Consider the following 15,353-nt stretch of genomic DNA (forward strand, 5'->3'; position numbering starts at 1 on the left):
TCATGCTTGTTTAAGGGACTTGATGAGAAATAAATGCTCCACATTTGAGTCTGTTTATCCCCGCTCAACGATGTAGTTAGACAGTCTGCTGAGGTAGGTGCTTATTCTCGCTCAACGGTGTAGTTAGACAGTCTGCTAAGGTCGAGAGACCATGATCATAATAACATCCTTGTAAATCAGTAATTTGATAGCCATAAGAATTCCATGAAAGAGATGTGATAATGAATCCTTAGCATACTGCAACCCTATATACATAAATTGAGTTTAGATTCTATAGTCTGGCTCTTTTACAACCACTATACACTTGTGTGACGACGTACACTTGCGTGTACAACCAAAAGCGACAATAATCAATCACTAGCTATTTGCAAGTAAAATAAATGAAGGATTTAGAAGTAAGTAGCACAATGTGTTAACACGAAACTCAAATTAGACGACTGTCTCATTGTTTTTCAAAAAATGAGATTTGTTTATACATATCAAATAAGTCTTAGACATTTGTTAGCATGAATGATAGTACTGTAATGGGGTAACTAACATTGCTTCAACAAGTTGACGACAATCAGTAAGCTAGGCTATTCGTATTAATGACAATCGTTCAATCTACATGTATTTTCTCAAACCTCATTATGTGTTCAATTCCAAACAACCTATAATCTCAATTTAGCTAATCTATTTCTAGATTCAACAATTAAATGAAAGAACTCAAATAATTATCAACCGATTCTTCCCACCCTTATTCCATCTTTCAAGCAAACCAAGATATTCAAAGATTAATACAGTTTGTAACCTCCAAACATTAATTGACACATGAAGAAATAACTGAACCCATATAATATCAAACGTTATAGAAACAATTAATCAACGCTCAATCACATACTATTCATCCATCACATACCCCTAGGAATTCGGAAATTAGCTAGGCATAGTTTAAGGAACAATAAATTACCATTACCACAGTTAAATCAACCATATTCTCAATATTCCACAATAGAATTAACAATCCAAAAGTAGAAACAAAGTTGTCTTCACCAAAACTTAAATATACTTGATTCACAAGGCACTTTTTTGGTATTTCTTGAAGCAAATTTTTTGCATGTCGTAATTTCTGCCTGAATCGAAATGTATCCTTTTTGGGACACGACTCGGTAAGTTGATCCAGACCTTTTGACAGAGTCATTTTTGAGATTCAAAGTGCGGGCTCCACATTCACGTTTTGACTCAATTTTTGGTCTACCTTCAATTATTTTGTTTTTGATATCAAAACATACATATTGACTTGTGGTTATGTTTTTGATAGTATGGCAACGATTCAAGATCGTTCAAAAGAGAAAACTCGGATATAGTGATTATGGAGCGCGCGTTGTCTACATTGAGGTAGTTATGACTTCTCATTTGTAAATTTATGCTAATTTATTGGAATTGGGGTTGGGTAGTAGTTGATCATGCTTGATTATACAAAATCATGCTTTAGGCCTTATTTTTGGATTTTGGGGGAGCTCTATATGCCTCATTTTGCTTTGTGATCATACCTTACCTTGTGGTTGTCGCTTTGTGAACATTGTTGAATTTTTTATTGGTCTTAGCCTAGGTTTAGGTTACCTTTGCCTTAGACTCGCATTATGGAGCCAATAGGCCTTAGAATTGATCTTACATCTCTTCAGACGACTTAACTCCCTATAGACGGATAAATGACTTGGGTCTGATAATGTGATCATTATCTAGGCGATAATTAAATTCATATGACCTTTAAATCCATAATTCACCCTTGGGGTAGACTTAGACATGTTGGTGGGTTATTTTAATCTTTATTTGGTTGTTTGTGGTCAAGTCGAGGATTTAAAGTTGGAGTGGATGATGGGAACTTTGAAGATAGTTCCGCTCCGCTCTATGACATGGAAAGTTGGAGTAAAAGAGGGTAATTTGGGAATTATGGTAGCTTTTACCCGGGTTTGATGTCCAAATGTAGCCTCTCTTAGCGGGTTTTGAGGCCCTGTCATACTATCTATTTAGTCGAGTTCAAGACCCTGAAAGTTTTCCATAGCTACGGTTCTAGGTCCCGACTCATCTTTGTTGTAACACCCAGTATGCTAGAAGAACAGATTCAAAAAAAAAAATCAGAATTTGCAGGTGCCACCTACATACCGTAGGTGGGGTCCGTTGTTGACCACCTGCAGCTCTCTTCCCAGAACCCCAAAAATTTTCAGCCAAGTCTTGACTTACGCCAGGACCTAGTGATCGTAGGTGGGACCATGATATGAGATTCAGACTCCCCATAACCCAAAGAAAGTTCAGCTAAATCCAGAACCACACTATGATCTTATGTGGGACTAAGATCCGTAGACCAGGCTTGTGGTTCAGATTCCCAAAAACTCCAGGAAAATTCATCTATGTCTAGAACCATGCACGAGGACCTACGAACCGTAAATGGGACCACGGTCCATGGTTTAGACTCTTCAGATCCTAGACTTTGAATCAAGCTGACGACTAACGAGGAAGGACTATACGTGGGACCATGGTCCATGGACGAGGCCCGGCGTTGACTTATTAGCTTTTAAGTTAGGGGTCGTTTGGTTTTTTCCCCTATGCTTAGACACCTAAACTAAGTCGTTTAACCCTTAAAATATGTAGTTTTAGTCAGCATTAGCCTAGTAACTTAATTAGACTTTACCCAATTCAACTAATTCTCCAAATTTATCCAAGTTGAACGAGAAAAAGGAGAAATATTCGACCAACCCTCTCCAAGAACGTAAAAAGGTTTCCTCCGGACCCAACTCTGAAATTAAAATATTTCTACGCCGTTTAACCCTTAAAACTATGTCATTTTAGTCAGCTTTAGCCTAATAACTGAAAGTCAAGAAGGGGGGGGGGGTGAGTAAAAATATTTATCCAGTCGACTGCATGTGTAAGATAGTCGACTAATTTGGCGAGTTAGTTCAACATAGTAAGATAAAATAATTGAACTAAAGTAAATGAACACGGGAAGTTTTATATTGGTTTGGATCACCAATGTGGTGCCTAGTCCAATACCATTGGGGTTCAAGGGTTTCCTTCACAGCTTGATGAACTTGATTGTACAGAATGAGTAGTCTTCCTATCCTGCATGATATGCAAAGATCTTCTAGTTTTGACACTACCTCTACTTGTATAACCTACTCTCAGAATCTTTACTCTCCTTTTTTTTTTGTACAATTGTTCACTCACGTGTACAAAGTTTTATCAAACATGAAAGAAGATTACAAATAAGTTCAAGTGAAGTTGCGTCCTTCACATCTAGGGCTGAGAATGATTTATATATATGTTGAAGGTATTGATCTGTTTCGGAAACCAAAGGGATTTATCAAAGAAGGATTATCCAATTGATTCCTTGATTTATTTGGAATTTATTTGTTGAATCATGTCCATATAAGATACGTGCGCGGTTAAATCAATTCTTTCCTTTCTTGGATGATTTTCTAAGATCTTGGTTGATCCTCAATTCGTTCCTTGAATCTTGGCTTGATCTCTAATTCTGATCTTCAATCTCGTCTTTGATTTTACTCGGATTAATTTAGGGATATCTTCTTGCCTTCTTTATTCGCTGTCCAGTTTGATTCTTGAATCTCTTAACATTCCAGCTTTGCTTCACTAGTCCCTTCTTGTGTATTGTTTTCCGCAGTGTTGTCGCAGCCTTTAGCCAACTTATGTTATTTCCTATTAGTTGGCATTTATTCAAAATACAATGACTTAACAGTAACTTAATTATAGTTTAAATCATTCTACAAATTTGTCCAAGTTGAATGAGAAAACAGAGAAAGATTCGACCAACCCTCTCCAAGAAAGCAACAAGGTTTCCCCAGACCAACTCCGAAATTAAAATATTTCCTCATGAAATTTGTCACCAGGTATGTGAGATTTCATTAGTGCGTTCCTTTCACCTATTAGGTCCGTAGAATTCAATCATATTCTTGATTCTCTGTATCATGTTTAGACCTAGGTTTCTAGAACTTTAGATTTATGTTGTGATTTAGTTGCTAGACTAATCCAAATCAGATTATCATGTTTTCATAGAATTGTTGCTTAATTCTTTCCATGAAACTCAGAATCATAGTTGTGTAAATTCATTTAGTTCATGAATTACACTTGCCGGGTCAGCTTATTCAAATATACCTCAGTTAAGAATGTCTGATTATCAATACATTAATGTTGCATTTTCAGTTAGTACGCCAGTATTTTGAGCTATTTAGTATTACAAAAATTCTGTTATAATGTGTTACTTGGATAATCAATTGGGAGTAGGCTTAATAGCGAGTTGGAGTAAGGGTCAGTCACCCTCATAGTCGCAGAACCACGTGCCTCTGTAGAATATGTCCCATCTATGGTCAACATATTTATTAATTACGCCAGTCATGCATTATACCCTTTGTTTACATCCCCGCTCTTCAAATAGTGCGAAACGTCGTGGTGACTCGAAAAATGATCAATTAACTCAGTTTTAAAAGAATTTAAAGAATAAATGAATTTTAAAGGAGTCGCCAACTAATTCTAGGAAAAAACTAGGAAACCATTAAGTGATCTATGAAACAGAGAAATTCTAGGTAAGGGTTCACGTTATTGCAAAGGGAAGGTGTTAGGCACCCTTAGAAATCCACAAATGTGGGTCCCGACTGAATTCATTTTTTCAAATTGAGGAGGAAATAAAACTATAAACAAGTGTAATAGGCATGCAATATACACAAATAATAAAATAAAACAATAATAAGAAACGGCCTAAGTTTGCCTATCGCTAATAATATACACATTAATAAATAAAATTAGAATACAAATTTTATTCGAATAGCTTCGATGGAAAGCACCTAGGTTACCTGTAAAGACACTTAGTAAAAGAGTTAGTACTAAATAAATATAAATAAATAACTCAAATAATACTTATAAATAAAAACCCGTCTTATTAACACGGGACACCTTGAAAATCGATGGTAGTTTCTTCATCGACCAATTTTAACAAGTAAATAATATAAAATTAACTAATTTTTCGTATTTTAAAATGGGGAGACCTCCAAAATCGATAGAGAGATTTTATCATTGGCCAATTATTAACTACAAAATATAAATTTAAACTAAATTTCATCTTTTAAAATGGAAAAACCTACAAAATCGACGGAGAGATTTTCTCATTGGCCAGTTTTAACAAGCAAATAATTGTTACGGCCCGAAAGTACCCTCTAGAAGTTAGGGTAACCCTTAAGTTGGACAATTGCGTACTTGACCTTTCGGAGGTCTTGTACTAGACATTTGAAATCATTCATTACATAAGACATGAAAAGTAGTGCGGAATTAAAACTTTTCACGACATTTATAATAAAAAGGAAATATCTTTTATAAGTATGAAAGAGTAGTCTCATCGTCACAAGCCATTTTAAAGACACAACTTAAATATCTTAGGGACATGACCCTTTACATTGAATGAAAATATATAATAAGTCTTAATAGTAGAAACTAAAGAAATAGAACTATGCCCTCGACTATATGAGGACATACTTAGTCTTGATAGAGTCGATTCCCAAGCTTGCCTTCTAGTCTTCAACTTGACTCCAACCTATACTTATAGAGTATAGAAAAGTATGGGATTAGTAAAAATGTACTAAGTATGCATATGCAAAAACATGCAAAAAGGGGACATTTTAGTAGAAATAAGCTTTAATACCAATAAGTATAACTTTCATGTATATATTAGTGCAATAACATATAAACCACCATGTAGCACATATGAAAGGATTTCCAAGATTTTAACACAAAAAGTCACTTTACAGTAAACTCAAGAAGAATTACAGTGAACTCATTAAAAAAAAACAAACAATGAACTCATCCCCTAGAAGTTTCCTAACCAAGGTTATCCTAAGATTCACTAAGGTAAGACATGAGGGAACCACCCATACAATTCCTTCAATGCACACCCAAGTGACCCTCAAGACTAACCATTATAGGCTTACATCGTTGAGGTAACAAGTCCACATCTTATAACTAGACATTAGAGGAACATACTTGCATCTAGAACTTCACATAAGTTCCCTTATCCAAGTGGGCTTGCAAGTTACACAAAGTGCAATGTGAGAATAACATCCCATACTACTACTCCCGCTTTGTGCTCCTTGAGGATCCATGAGGTTAGGTACACCACATTCATCATTCATAAACTTCATTATACAAGACATAACTTTGACATGCTTTCTTAACATTAGACATTAAGACATATAACTTCATTTGCATTACATAACAACACATTCATATATTAAAGATAAAGACACACCAAGACTCCCCTTTCAAGTGTCTACTTGTGCAATGGATAAATAGCGTCCCATACCACCACTACCCTAAGTAGTACACTCTTTATGAGACTTAGTATATTACATTATTTTGTGAAGGATAGCTTTAACCGACATAGACCATGACAGATAGACATGGAATCCTGATATTAACCCCTATCGGATGAGGAATCCCCACTTGCCTAAGGTAGGGTCATTCTCTTAGCCTTTACATGGATTTACAATAGCTACATAGTTAAGGGATAAGAAGATTGCTTCTAAGTAACTCACTCTCTACTCACGAGGAGTACTCATCTCAAGAGGTACATTGGGTACAACATCTCTACTCACAACGTGTAACCATCTCTTCTTCATATCCTCTCGGTTCTATGCATAACTCCCCCACAGAGTCTTAAACATTCATTTACTATAGGTTAAGGGATAGCTAATTAGCACCGCGTCTCAACTCACGCAGGGTACTTATCCATAGAGTTAACATTGGAACACCACATCTTAACTCACAACAGGTATCCAACCTCCAACCTATCTTAGAAAACTCTTGGAAATAGTGAGGTTGCTACTAAACACTACATCTCAACTCACAATGAGTGTTCACCCCAAAACTCTCCTTTTCATTCATTAACTTCATTCATTTATTCATTCAAGTGTGCGTGTGTACATGTTAGCACACCATTCATATAATCACCTTTTTCATAACGTTGACTTGTAAACATGCTCACATCTTCATTCATCATATTACACACATTATCATACTTCACATAAACATATAATTCACTTAGACAAAATCTCTAGCATACTTTACATAACAATCTTCATAAAGCACATCAACAAGAGCAACAACATTATCATTTTACTTCACATTATGCCTTTATGGACATACTCACATTACACATGTAAATACACATTTACATACTTCAAGTAAACACCACCACCAAAGGTGGACCACACCACTTAAGAGCATTTCACAATACGAACTAAACAATATATAAACTTATCAATCATCCAAGCTTTCACCACCTATTCACATGTTCTTCAATAATTCATCATAAAGTAGACCTTAGGGAAGTAGCGAAATCACAACACAACTATAAAGGAGACATAACTCTAACATTTACTAATCATGCTCATTAGACCTATTTCATAAGCCAAAAGTTGATAAAAAAAACATAAACATGTCTTTATTGGGGATTTGACATTAAAATCATCATTTAACACTAATAAAAACTCATTTTAATCATTAAAACATTTTCATACAAAGACCCATACTTAGAGTCAAGGAATAAAGAAGTTTGAAGTTTGAAACCCTTTTTGAAATCATTTAGAAGTGGCTCCTTGAATGAAAGGAAGTTAAAGGATGAATAAATACCTCAATGAGAAGAAACCCACAAACTTTTGATGAAGAAAACGTCCACAACCAGCCCTCCTAGCCCTTCCTTGAGTACATGCTTCTACGGGGTTTTGGGTGAGGGAGGTTTTTAAATATTTGAAATGAGGGGTCTTGTCTAGGTCTAGGACTTAAAACTAACTTAATATTCCTAAAGGACCATAAAAATATCAGCCATGGTGCGTAAAATACTTGGGGTGAATTTACAAAACACCCCAAGCCTTGGCAGTTCGTCCAGCAGCTTTGCAGGACCACCATCGACGGACCCAAGCAACGGGGCGTCGATTGAATGACGGCCCGTGCTGCTGGGAATCATTTGGGGATAAGGCTGTGCAACATGGGGGTTAATATACCACCACTAAGGGTGGATCTACGCCCCCAAACGATGGGGCATCGTCCTACCTACTGCCCGTAGGTGATAGGCGTTGATTGCGCAATTTTTGGCAGCTTGATTGTCAAGTCTTGGGTCCTCCTCTAGGATCCTTTGTGGATCCTAGGTGGGATCGTACACATATGTTAAACCCCTATACATAATCATCTAGGTCTTATGAACTTCCACCATCAATTTCAACCAAAACGAACATGTAAAACTCGCTAAAATACACTAAGATACACAAGCACTTTCCAAGGCACATCTTTCGAATGTCATGGACGTTCTCGGACGTTTGACCTCCAGACGTCACCAAACTTTAGAAACTGCCTCAAAACATCATTATTAACCATTTTAACGCAAAAATTAACTCATGAGACACATGCGAAGCTCCAGTTCAACCTAATTCGTTTGAGGGGTGTTACAATAATATAAAACTAACATGAAACAATTTAAAGCAAAATGCAACAACCAAATGATGATGGCATAACAAAATTATAATTATAAGAACAATAACTAATACAGCCGCTGGACATTAGGAATTGCTCTAAGACTAACTAAAATAATTTAATATTGAAGACGAAATTAATAAAATAACTACACATTCAAAGTCCTATTTTTTATTAAGAAAATAGCAAACAAATTATAGCGGCAAATAAGAGATATAGGAACAACCTAATAGAGACAATTATTATAACCTAATAAATAAGTCTTAATGAATTGAACAATAAAATGATGTTAGTGATAAAATATCATCAATACAACTTAGTCTACCTTTGTATATCCAACCCAACACACGACAAATCAACCTAAAATCACAAGTAAGAGAATTCAACAATTCAAATGAAAAGAAACATACATAGATAGAAAATTAGCTAAACAAAATAGCAATAGAAGTCACTTGAGAAGACATCCCCCCCCCACCCCCCCAAATTTTAAAATCAAGCAATATAAACATATAGATATGATCATACCTATTAACAAATACACAATAACAGAGTCAAAATATTTTAAAAAATAAAAATTAAAGAGGAAAGAAGAGAAGAGTGATACATATATGAAGTTTAGAATTCTGATTGAATCTGGTCGTTTTGTTTATTGTGCTTCACCAAAGCATGCTCTTTCTAGTCGTTTTCATTGTTCATGGTGTGGTCCCAGAATTCGGAGCTCAAAGCTCATGGCGTTTTGAAGCTGGACCAGTACAGTTGGGAGTTTGTTTTGGAGGTTGTTCCAGATTGTTTGGTTGCTACTGTTGTTTGTTCACAAGCTTGCTGGTTGTAGTTCACCTGCAAAATAAAATCATATCATATATTTATATAAAAGAAAACTTTAGGCGCGCCTATGTGGCGCAACCACAAACCAAGATTCTCTTTTAACTTATTTATTTCCAAAATTATCCTTCTTTTTCATTTTAAATTATTTTTTTTATGTAAAGTTGTGACTTTTACGAAAAGTTGCGACTTTTATAAAAAGTTGTTACTGTTTATTAAGAGTTGCAATTTTTACGAAGAGTTGCAACTTTAATGAATAGTTGCGACTTTTATGAAGAGCATCAACTTTTATGAAAAATTATGACTTGACCAAAAAGTTGTGACCTTTCTGATAAGACACAATTATTCACATCACCCTTTGTTGTCTATAAATAAAGGAATTTCCTCTCATTTAAAAACAACAAAAATTCTGAACTTCTTCTTCTTCTGCAAAATTATATATTCGTGTGCTTTGCTCATGTTGAATGATTGAATGACACCACTATTTTTATATCAACACACTGGTGAAGAGAATCGCGCTATTCTGAGAGGATCTATTCCTTTAATCTTTGGGGTACTAGAATGAAATAGTTTCCTTAAGGGAACAATGACATTCAGTTGACTTGATTTTTTCTTTATGTTTCATTTATTATTACAGATCCTAACATTTTATTAACATTTATTAATTTATGCTTATTTTATTAATTTTTCTTTTTTGTGTACATGTTTGTAACTTTGTTGTTTATGTTTATGCTTTTGATCATTATGTTGAAGTAAAAATATGTTAATCAAGAGAATGATGTAATCATTAGACTATTGGTGTTCTGCAGATTAGAATTCTTAGACTTATAAAATAAATGACTTTAATCTTTATAGAGTTTTAGTTGCTAAAAGATCAATGGGATGTCCAAGAAAGACTTTGAGTGTTCAAATGTTATGGTAATTCCATACTACATATCATGGAGTTCTATTTATTCAAATTTTTATCTTGTCGAGGTATTCAATCAATTAGGTGACACTCAAAAAATAAAGGATTGTCGTGGGATGGTAAGTATTGTACTCAACCTTAATCAAACATTTGGGGTTCAAATTTTGGGTTGGAGTCAATGCATTACCCTTCAAAGTAGGATGAATCTATATTAATCAAATATTAAAGAAATAATTACCTCTTTATAATTTTTGATTAAAATTCCCAAAAAAGAATAAATTTTAAATCATATTGATCGAAACATAAACAATAAAATATGTCTTTTGGCTATCAAAGTAGTGTCATCGACTGCGTATGATTTTGAATGAGGGAGTTGCCAAGACATCATTTAATCAAAATTATTTGAGCAACATACATTATTTCATTGAACTCCAAAAGATGTGTTTTTATATTTTAATTAACTTATCAAGTACACAACTAATATATAAGATTTATAATATTTAGATTTTGTGTGTAGCGGCCTTGAGTAGAAGAAAAACTGTCGCAATTGATGAATAAAATATTTGTACAACTTTTTGAAAATACAAATATAGACAGTAGAACAATTATATATCTTTTGTAAAGACTTTGGTGATAAACAACTACAGTAAATGAAGAACTAATAACAATATTCGTAAAAACTTAGCATCAAATCTTTTTCATTTTATGATTAAAACAATATTTCATTTTTTTTGGATAAAATATTCTTGACAATTTATCGTAGGGCTGTACCCTCTCAGAAACACATGTATCATCATATGTTCAAAAGTATATTATTGACGTAGTTAATCAGCGCGCGAAGAGCAGGCAATTTACCTAGTAAATAATAATATAAAATTGTTAAGGGGAGAGGGGAAGGGACTGGGTGGTCTGATTTCTCTGTTAGCGGAAGGTGTTTGGGTTTGGGTCGGATTATTTGGTGGTGGGGAGGTGGTCTTTGGTGGATTCGAGAGTGTTTTGGTGGCTGTTTGGTGGCTGCCGGAAAATGGGTTGGAAGGGTGGAGGAGACGGACTTGTTTGTTGACAGTTTTGGTGGTGAAGCTTTGTTGGTGGTGGTGAGACCTTGGCAGCTCAAAATAAAAATAAAAATACTCTTACTCAATCTGAATCTGAAAATTACACATCAACTCTAATTTTCTTTTACCACCCTTAGATTTTGACCTAATTGTTTCTTAAATAGTGAATTGTTATTCAATGGGCTGAAATTATGGGCTCGGAAATGTGGCCCAAAATTATTGGTCAATCTGCATATACAAAATTTACCCTTAATATTTAAATAATTTTTTAGATTGTGTAAAATATAAAAATGAATATTAACAAATATAAAGAATAAAATGAATATAAATTTATATATATAATAAACGTGATGACATGAATTTAGCAAAAATATCGATTTGATTAAAATAAAAAAAACATTTGAATGTATTCAATCGGCTGGGAAAAAAATGTAATTGAGATTAAGTGATAAAAAATCCTAAATTTTGACAAATAAGGATAGCTATCGATAAACTTGTTTAAAATTATAAAAGAATATATTTTGAACTATTAAATAAGTAAACTTAAAAAATTACGAATTTTGGAAAATGTTAGGCCAAAATTGGGTGTCAACAATTGTTTCTTTTGTTGGATATGATTGATGAAAGAAATCGTGGACAATGAAAATTGACAAACCCAATATTGGCAGAACACATGACCTTTGTATAAAAGTGTGGATGAAATGTAGTGGAAGTTGATCTCGAACTTGCATCTAAAAGGTTCCACGCTGTGTTGCGTCCTTATTGTAGTAGCCCTCACATGTGGTGGCTCCACTGAGAGTGTATCCTCTGGGATGTTCTAAAATAAAGAAAGATAAAACTCATTAGTATAGACAAAACAAAAACAAAAAGGGTAGCATCTCTTAGGATACGATGAATGGAGATAATCCATTGGTAGGATATAAATACATGTCCATTGGTAGGACGAATAAAGATGATCCATCGGAAGGATTTTTCATATAGTCTATGGGTAGGACGAATGAAAAAAGATGATCCATCGGTAGGATTTTAAATGTATGTCCATTGGTAGGACTTATGCAAAAGATTATCCATCGGTAGGATTTTGAATGTATGTTCATCGGCAAGACGAATGAAATGATTATCCATCGATAGAATTTTAAATGTATGTCCATTGGTAGGAAGAATGAAATTCTTTTGACTCAAGTATCCTCTGACTTGAACATTGAATAGATAGGGTGCACATCTTTCACCACCAAATATATGCGACTTAAATGCAAATATCTTTCAACGCAAGTTTTTACCGACTTGAACATTGAAAAGATAGGGTGCACATCCTTAACCTCCGAATAGATGCGAATTAAATGCAAATATCTTTCAACACAAGTTTCCACCGACTTGAATGTTGAAAAGATATGGTGCACATCTTTCACCTCCGAATAGATGCGATTTAAATGCAAATATCTTTCAACGCAAGTTTCCACTGACTTGAATGTTGAATAGATAGGGTGTACATCCTTCACCTTTAACCTCCTAATATATGAGACTTAAATGCAAATATCTTTCAATGCAAGTTTTCACCGTCTTAAATGTAATGGTGCGCATCATTCACCTCCGAATAAATGATACTTAAATGCAAATATCTTTAAGCGCAAGTTTCCACCAATTTGAACGTTGAAAAGATATGGTGCACATCCTTCACCTCTGAATATATGCGAATTAAATGCAAATATCTTTCAACGCAATTTTCCACCGACTTGAACGTTGAATATATAGGGTGCACATCCTTCACCTCCGAATAGATGCGACTTAAATGCAAATATCTTTCAATGCAAGTTTCCACCAACTTGAACGTTGAAAAGATATGATACACATCCTTCAACTCCGAATAGATGCGACTTAAATGCAAATATATTTCGATGTAAGTTTCCACCAACTTGAACATTGAAAAGATATGGTGCACATCCTTCACCTCCGAATAGATGCGACTTAAATGCAAATATCTTTCAACGCAAGTTTCCACCGACTTGAACATTTAAAAGATATGGTACACATACTTCACCTCCGAATAGAGGTGACTTAAATGCAAATATCTTTCAACGCAAGTTTCCAGCGACTTGAATGCTTAAAAGATATGGTGCGCATTATTCACCTCCGAATAGATGCGACTTAAATGCAAATATCTTTTAACGCAAGTTTCCACCTACTTGAACGTTGAAAATATATGGTGCATATCCTTCACCTCCGAATAGATGTGACTTAAATGTAATGGCCTTCTTGGCGAATGAAAAATGCAATGACCCTTTTGGTAAATTAAAAATGCATGACCCTTTTGGTAAATAAAAAATGTAATGATGTACTTGTCAAATAAAAATGCAATGACCTTTTTGTTAAATGAATAATGCATGATCTTTTTTAAATAAAATGCAATGTGCCTCTTGGCAAATAAAATTCAATGACCTTCTCGTTAAAAAATGCAATGGTCCTCTCGGCAAATAAAAAATGCAATGACCCTTTTGGTAAATGAAAGATTCATGACCTTTATGGTAAATGAAAAATGCATCACCTTTTTGATAAAAAAAATGCAATGACCCTCTTGGCAATGAAAAATGCAATCATCCTTTGAAAAAATAAAATACAATGACCTTTTCGGGAGATAAAAAATGCAATGACCCTCTTGGAAAATAAAATGCAATCGCCCTCTTGGGAAATGAGAAAAAACAATTATCCTTTGTGAAAATGAAAAATGCATTGACCTTCTCTGCAAATAAAAAATGTAATACAAATGCAACTGATGGATGACCCAATTATTTTTCACTGTTACGAGGTGGATGACTCGTGTGTCTTGAAAATGTCATCATCTCAATGCTTTCATGTGTCCATATATTAAAAAGAAACAGTTAGAAGACATAATGTCGCTTTAGCTAGTAACACGATTAAGAAACTTTAAGGAAAGATTCACAAGACAATATATACAAAGTGCCTTTCACTTTGGCACAATCATCATTTTGCTCTTGAACGCTTTATGTTCTTTGAAACTCATGTTTTATTGAGAATTTGTATGCGGATCTTCTGACTCACCATAAAAATTTTGGAGATTCGCAAGTTCACTTTGAACTTCAAGAGATAATGGATCGTTTGAAATCGACTATCAAGCTTCTCATTGTTGAAATTTTTGAGGTCTTCCTCAAAATTTCTGTCTGAGTTAAAACTTTTGGCAAATCTAAAAAATGATCTTCCATCTTGACTCGCTGGAGATAGAATCTTTATTGTTAATTTTGGAGATATTCTCAAAAGTTTCGTCCCAGTGTCAATTACAAGAAGAAGGAAAAATCACACTGGGTATATGATCGAGCCATCGTGGCGCCTACATATCCTGTTGAGCCTAGATTCAGGTCAAATATAGTTCCAGTTATGCAGATGATGATGATGTGAAGAATCTGAAACAAGATCATCAGTAGAAAATGCACTATATGAACATGATGAAATATGAAAATGATATTCCCTGCTATATTCAAATCCTAAAGACAAGATATATCACATTTTTTTGATGGACAACCCAATGAAGTAAAGTAGGACTCTCACATATACAATATTAACCTAATGACACTTTTTACAATGAACAACGCAAAAATAAAAGACAAGTTCTTCTTTTTTAAAAAAAAATAAAAAAAAATAAATAAATAAAAAATGGAAAGACTCTTAAAAAAATATATTAAAGAGTGGGTGCTTGCTCACTTTTTTTGTTTTTCTTTTCAAATCGAAAAATAAAGATGTGATGAGACAATCCAATCTTGACTGCAATTGGTACCAACAGTTAGGATTGCAGGTAGATCTCTCATTCTCTTTTTTTTTTTATAATTAAGATTGAATTCAAAGTAATTCCTACAGCTTCAAGTGGTATCTCAAAGATACTTAAGGATCGACAAGATTCTTTCATTTTACTTCAAACACAGATTTTTTGAATTGCACCAACCTTGATGTTTCAAGTGCTCTCACAACAAAGACTGATCCTATTTTACACATATTTGAAACATTTGATTTAAGACATTTGTGAAAGTGCACTTACACTCACAAGAATGTTC

The 15,353-nt window shown here is 34.2% G+C and overlaps 1 long non-coding RNA gene across 1 annotated transcript; it reads right to left on the minus strand.

Moving 5' to 3' along the window:
- Nucleotides 1-5,334: 5,334 nt before the first annotated feature.
- Nucleotides 5,335-9,338, minus strand: LOC138340568 (uncharacterized). The gene is made up of 2 exons (XR_011213222.1): nucleotides 9,113-9,338; nucleotides 5,335-5,578 (listed from the first exon to the last, which is right to left on the minus strand). It is a non-coding gene; the product is annotated as an uncharacterized lncRNA (long non-coding RNA).
- Nucleotides 9,339-15,353: the final 6,015 nt, after the last annotated feature.

The sequence above is a fragment of the Solanum lycopersicum genome, chromosome 12 (assembly GCF_036512215.1).
Source record: "Solanum lycopersicum chromosome 12, SLM_r2.1".
Lineage (NCBI taxonomy): Eukaryota > Viridiplantae > Streptophyta > Magnoliopsida > Solanales > Solanaceae > Solanum > Solanum lycopersicum.